Raw genomic sequence first — 7,001 nt, forward strand, 5'->3', positions numbered from 1 at the left:
TATGAACCATACATCACATTTAAACAGGAGGCCAAATATGAGGAGGAGAAGAGGAGTAGAGAAGGGGAGGAGGAGCAAAGGGAAGGAGAGGAGTTGCCTGATGACTCACTGAATTTAATAAAAAAACTTTAAAACAGTGAGAAGTAGGCATTGGTCTGAAGCCAAAAAAGAAAGGACATTCCCGAGCACCATGCGTTACTCCACCCATGCTCAACCCAGGTTTTCCAGCACACAGCTTTGACCCGCTACAGTAGCTATGTTGGTCTATTGTACTTCCAACAATGTGTAGGCAGGTTGCTTAGGATTCAAACCTTCTCAAAACAGCCCAATTCATACTCCGAGGAGGCTCTCCCACAATAATGTGATTTGTACCACATACAAGGTAATGTGTTGCATTCTTCCACCCCACACTAAGACATTCCAATACACTACATGACCAAAAGTATGTGGGAACCTGCTCGTCGAACATCTCATTTCAAAATCATGGGCATTAATATGGAGTTGGTCCCCTCTTTGCTGCTATAACAGCCTCCAAACTTCTGGGAAGGCTTTCCACTATATGTCGGAACATTGCTGCCACAAGAGCATTAGTGAGGTCGGGCATTGATGTTGGGCGATTAGGCCTGGCTCGCAGTCGGCTTTCCAATTCATCCCAAAGGTGTTCGATGGGGTTGAGGTCAGGGCTCTGTGCACGCCAGTCAAGATCTTCTACACCGATGTCGACAAAACATGTCTGTATGGACCTCGCTTTGTGCACGGTGGCATTGTCATGCTGAAACAGGAAAGGGCCTTCCCCAAACTCTTACCACAAAGTTCGAAGCACAGAATTGTCTAGAATGTCTTTGTATGCTGTAGCGTTAACATTTCCCTTCACTGGAACTAATGGGCGTAGTTCCAGACCATGATTCCTCCTCCACCAAACTTTACAGTTGGCACTATGCATTCGGTTAGGTARCGTTCTCCTGGTATCTGCCAAACCCAGATTAGTCCGTCAGACTGCCAGATGGTGAAGTGTGATTCATCATTCCAGAGAATGCGGCTAGATTTACACCACTTCAGCCGACGGTTGGCATTGCGCATTGTGATCTTAGGCTTGTGTGTGGCTGCTCGGCCATGGAAACCAATTTCATGAAGCTCCCGATGAACAGTAATTGTGCTGACTTTGCTTCCAGAGGCAGTTTGGAAGTCAGTGAGTGTTGCAACTGAGGACAGACGATTTTTTTACGCACTACGCGCTTCAGCGGTCCCGTTCTGTGAGCTTGTGTTGCCTACCACTTCGCGGCTGAGCCGTTGTTGCTCCTAGACATTTTCACTTCAAAAAACAGTACTTACAGTTGATCGGGACAACACTAGCAGGGCAGAAATTTGACCAACTGACTTGTTGGAAAGGTGGCATCCTTTGAAGGTGTTGAAAGTCACTGAGCTCTTCAGTAAGGCCATTTTATTGACAATGTTTGTCTATGGAGATTGCATGGCTGTGTGCTCGATTTTCTACACCTGTCAGCAACAGGTGTGGTTGAAATAGCCAAATCCACTAACTTGAAGGGGTGTCCACATACTCTTGTATATAAAGTGTACGTCAACTTGACACTTGAAATGGACAGTCTGGTGACGACAGCACACGTTAGTTACAAAATGGGTTTGTTCATTTACTCAGTTTATTTCGCTTGCTTGTCTGTCTAAAACAGTTGTGTTGGAAACAAGTTAGCAAGCATGGATGGCATTGTCTTTTGACTGCACACAGGTCGCGCAAGCAATTAACATTGTGATGTTTTACCTGGGTGCTTCGTGTGTAACCCACACCCCTGCTACTTTTTACTGGGTGGATGGCGACTTCAGGTTTTCAGGAACACATTGACAAGTAACTTGACACTGTACTGATCAGTCAGTGTAAAGTTGGATTATAATGACAAGAAGAAAATGTCATTGACAGAGGAAGGAGTGTACTGAATTAACGCGTAAGGGATAGAATTTAATGGATTTTCCAACAGCGGCACGTCTGTTCTGGTGTGTGCGTCTATTATACATTAGCAGCGTTGCAGTTTTTCTAAAGTTCCCAAAGTTTGGTGTATCTAACGTAAACTCGTACATCGCCTTGGTCAGTACAATTGCCCTTATTTTAGCGCCCCAAAAACGTAATACTTCCAGATCAACTGTAATGTCAATACCATTGTAAAGCACAATTTCTCCCCTTTCCGACAGAATCAATTACATGACCTAAACGCTGCCTGTTTCTGCATAATTCAAGCAGGCAATGAGCCCCGTCGGGTCGGGTCTTTTAAAAAATGGCAGGTGGGGAAGCGAAACTAATGCGTGATAGTGAGAAGGAGAGATGTTGTGTGGGAAAATTGCTTTATTACACTCGATCTGTCCAACTTACCACCTTATCACCTCTAAAATGTAAATAAAACACTATAAAGAGTTTATATAATGTGTCATTACATACCTATTTGAAGGTTTGTGTCAAATTTGAATCTGGTTTTTAGGGCGGTGCTAAAGTGATCTTAGAAGTAAACAGCGGCTCGGAGAATGATGATCGCATGCAATGATGACGCAAAAAATGACTAGGTATCCCCCCCTTACCCCTGTCACTGTCCATTTCTTGTTTTTAAACGATGRGAGAAGTGCTACACCAGGTGGAGAGAGATTGTAAGACAGAAATCGTTGCTTTATGCRTGCTGTACGTTACGACATGACACGTCACGATGTAACGGAGGGTCAGTTTTTCAACTTTTCTCCAATACTATAGAGCCATTACCGTGTCGATCAACGCTTGAATAGAAACCTAGTTCACACCGCCGATTTTGAAGTCAACACAGTCGCTACAGTCCCATTAGTTTTCTTTGTAGCCTCGTTTGAATGTTGCGGACATTTGTACGGAATGGGTTGAGTTTACGTTAACTGGCTCTGATAGCTGCCACGGACGTTCTCTAGCTTGTTTGTTTGTGCTCGGATTACGCAGAAGTGTCCAGGTCAGCAGTTAACACATTACTTCAGCCATATGAAAAACCTTCCATAGTCAAATATAGCTACCTTTTGCTTCTCATACAACTGGTGTTAGCTAGCTAGCTGCTACTATTGAGTAGCAACCGAGTTGCACCCGGTTTTAGAACTTGGCTGAAAGGATGTTAGCAGAAATGCTACATAAAAAGGTAGCACATCATTGGTTTGTATTGGGCAGAAATGTGCACGTGAGAGCCGTAAATCGGGATTTTTTTAACTGTTGCACCAAATCCAAATGTATCCAAATCTAAAGGTCACTTTATGGATGCTGTAGACTTGTTTTAATCTGACGTCTACAATTTGAGCAAAACTATTTCTGACGACCCTAATGCTAGCAAACCTGTATAAAAAAGTTATCGGTAACGATGGGACAGATCATGACGAGAGGCGGGGAGTGTGTTGCATACCTCCAATTAAGTTCATTTGTGAATTTTCATCGACATSTGTCATATTGGCTTAGATATGACGGTAGGAAAATGTGAATTCAACACGGAGCTTCAACCGGCACAACTATAACTAATCTCTCTCTACATACATTGTCAGACTGCCCTCGAAGTCCTTTCTGCTGATGTCCAAGTGAGGGGCGTTGTACTTAAGTCATCAGTGATTGGACCAATCAGAGTATCAAAGCCAATAACTATTTTCTAAACGCTGCTTTACTCACCTGTTYAGGCTCTGGCCCAACCCATCGGTTTCTGGGACCAATCAGAACGGTTTGAATGTGTTCACRTTCGAGAAGTCTTCAGGGAAGAAATTAAATCCAGCCTCACGGTGGAAAAGAAACATTAGTGGGCCTGGTGTTTGGACGGAGCAATGTGGATGAGTACCCACTCAATTAAACACAAACACCCATCACACACCCAAAAGCATAAACACTCACCTATTAACACAAAATTATGAGATTATAAATAGATCATATGTCCCAAAGTCCTCCTCTGGGTGTGTGTTAGGGTAGGTTGAACTGGGCAGATGTTAACTCTGTAATTAAATAATTATCCAGTAATATGGTGACATCACACTAACAAGGTTGTTTTTAATGACTGTGTGTGGACAAAAACACAAACAGCTGGAGGAACACACAGCTGTCTACAGCTATTTGTATTCAGTACTTTCAAATAGGCAAGAGACACTGTGGAAAAAAGAGAGGGCAGGAGACACTGTGGAAAAAGCGAGGGGACAGGAGACACTGTGGAAAAAGCGAGGGGACAGGAGACCACAGTGGAAAAGCGAGGGGACAGGAGACACGTGGAAAAAGCGAGGGGACAGGAGACACTGTGGAAAAAAGCGAGGGACAGGAGACACTGTGGAAAAAGCGAAGGGACAGGAGACACTGTGGAAAAAGCGAGGGGACAGGAGACACTGTGGAAAAAGCGAGGGGACAGGAGAAACTGTGGAAAAAGCGAGGGGACAGGAGAAACTGTGGAAAAAGCGAGGGGACAGGAGAAACTGGAAAAAGAGGGGGGGACAGGAGAAACTGTGGAAAAGGCGAGGGGACAGGAGAAACTGTGGAAAAGGCGAGGGGACAGGAGAAAACTGTGGAAAAAGAGGGGACAGGAGAAAAGGAAAGGGGCGAGAGAAGAGGGTAAGGAAAAAAGAGGGAGTTGTAATGTTTACTGTTTTGTACGTTTTTTTCTATCAACTTCACTTGCTTTGGCAATGTAAACATGCGTTTCCCATGCCAATAAAGCCCTTGAATAGAATTTAGTTGAAAACAAGGAGGGTCGGAAGAAAAATGGACAGAGATAGGAAGAGGAGGAAGGGACAAGGGACAGAGGGCACAGGAGTAAGGTAGGAGGGAGGCAGCAGGCAGGGGAGGGGCATGGCGTGTCTTTGTGCGTATAATAAATCTGCTCTAATCCAGAGCGTGTTAACCCATCTGAGCAGTCAAAGCAGATTATCCCTCTAACAATGGCCTGACCTCATCGGCTAAATGACTCCACTAGAAATCATATGCTGTCACACACACTTCTACTATCTATATGCAGAACCCTCCACAAAACAAAGAATCRCGGGACAATGTCCAGTCATACCTCTGCCCAAGGAGAGGAGCTGGTGTGTGTTACCATGAGAAACAGATGAATAAAAAAGGAAGATGTAGAAAATATGAATAACTGAAGATCCTCTGACCCCGGGGGTTAGAGTAACCCATCACAAAATTAAACAACTCCCCCACAAAAAAGACACAAACGGCCCATAATCCCCTAATCCAGCTCAGATTAAGAACACCTTAAAAGATGTGATTTCAATTGGAGATTATGGTGAAATGATGATTGAGAAACAGAGGGTATTTGGGGGGGGGGGGGGGGGGGTCTGCAGTTTGATTCTCCCTGAAGTGTACACTCCATTCATTGTCCCTCCATGAGGAGGCGTGAGTGTCCACTTCCAGAAAAATAAGTGAAAATTGGAACGCACATAAATAGGGTAAAGTAAACACACTACCCAGAGACTGTGGCCACTGGTCCTTGGCAGGTATTTTATTTCATATATAGACGCTTTCTGTAATCAAATGTGAGTGCAATCAAACAGCAAAAACAAAACATTACCGATGTAGTCCGAACCAGGAACACAGGGTTAACACTGGGACTCTACCTGGGTTAAAAGGTACATGCCACAATTTGACTTCGTCATACAGTGAGGGCAGCACTCTGCTTTAAAGAGAACAGCAACAGAATATTAAGTGTCAGGTTTGGCAGATTTTAATTGTGTAACCAGGAAGTTGCCCTGCAGTGTATGGTGACGTCACATTGTAGGGTGCACCTTTAAAACTAGAAGCCTGGGKGCCAACTGAGTCTACCAGAGGGTATGTCGTCACAAAGCAGGATCAAATGTTTAGGTAACGTTCCTAAATATTCTCTAAATCCATATTTCCTAGTTTAAAAAAAGACAGATTTGAATTCAACTTCAGCTTTTGTAATAATTTGTCAAATAAACAGCTACGTGTGACTGTTGATCAAAGTGACCAGGTTAACTATTGATCCTGCTTTGATCAGGGGGCGGGGAAGAGCGGCAGGGCTGGGAGGTGGTGAGACAGCGGGGTCTAGGAGAGGTCTGTTTTAGACACAGCAGGTCCAACAGTGACAGCCCTACTCCCGCCCTCCCTCAGTCCAGCCAGTGACATCACACAGGATGATATCTTCACACAAAACCCACCCCCTCAGAATCCACCATTGTGAGCCCATTCCCACCCGAGAGAAGAGAGCCTTATAGTCCTCTGYTGAATCCCAAACCAGTCCCTTGCCTCTACCAACTCACTGAGGTCCCTCCATTGTCACACTTGCTGACAAAACAGAGGCTGATTTTCAGCACAACGAAGTGATCAATGAACCCCATCACACATGACTTGCATGATATTCTAATTGAGAAATGTCCCATTGTTTCAATATAGTGTGAATCGTAGTAAATTGAACATTTAATTTGGAAGGTATTATAATTCATTACGTCAGACCAACAAATGTATGTGCCATAAATTGTGAAAATGCGTGCCTAATTATGAAATTACACTAACTCCAAAACATGTCGTGGTGGGTGTCGGTATACTACTTTTCTGTGAAGTATCAAAGTGTAACAGAGGGTCGAATTAGCCCCTAATCCCACAATATTTTCACTCCCTCAGCTTTGGGAAACTTGTGCACATGGCTGGCACGAACGCGCAAATCTAGTGCCGAGGGGGAAGGAACTGGTTTGGGATTCCACTTTCTCTCCTCCTTCCTTTATCTGACAGCAAACAAGAGGAAAAAAACATCACAAATCTCCATCCATCAGCAGGAGCCAATCAGAGGCAGTCAGGTGGGATCAGTTTTAACCAATAACTGTCCAGTAGCGGTGGAGTTTTGCAGAGGGGGTAGTATAACCATCAACATGTAGCACGTGGACCCTCCTCTGAGTGTGTGTGTGTGTGTGTGTGTGTGGTACATGCATGTGCAGGGTGTGGTGTGTAAGGTTGAAGGGTGTGTGTGTGTGTTCGGGTCCAAGACAAGAGCCAGATTGAACCAGTCTGG

This window comes from Salvelinus sp. IW2-2015, unplaced genomic scaffold (assembly GCF_002910315.2).
Source record: "Salvelinus sp. IW2-2015 unplaced genomic scaffold, ASM291031v2 Un_scaffold2359, whole genome shotgun sequence".
NCBI classification, from domain to species: Eukaryota; Metazoa; Chordata; class Actinopteri; order Salmoniformes; family Salmonidae; genus Salvelinus; species Salvelinus sp. IW2-2015.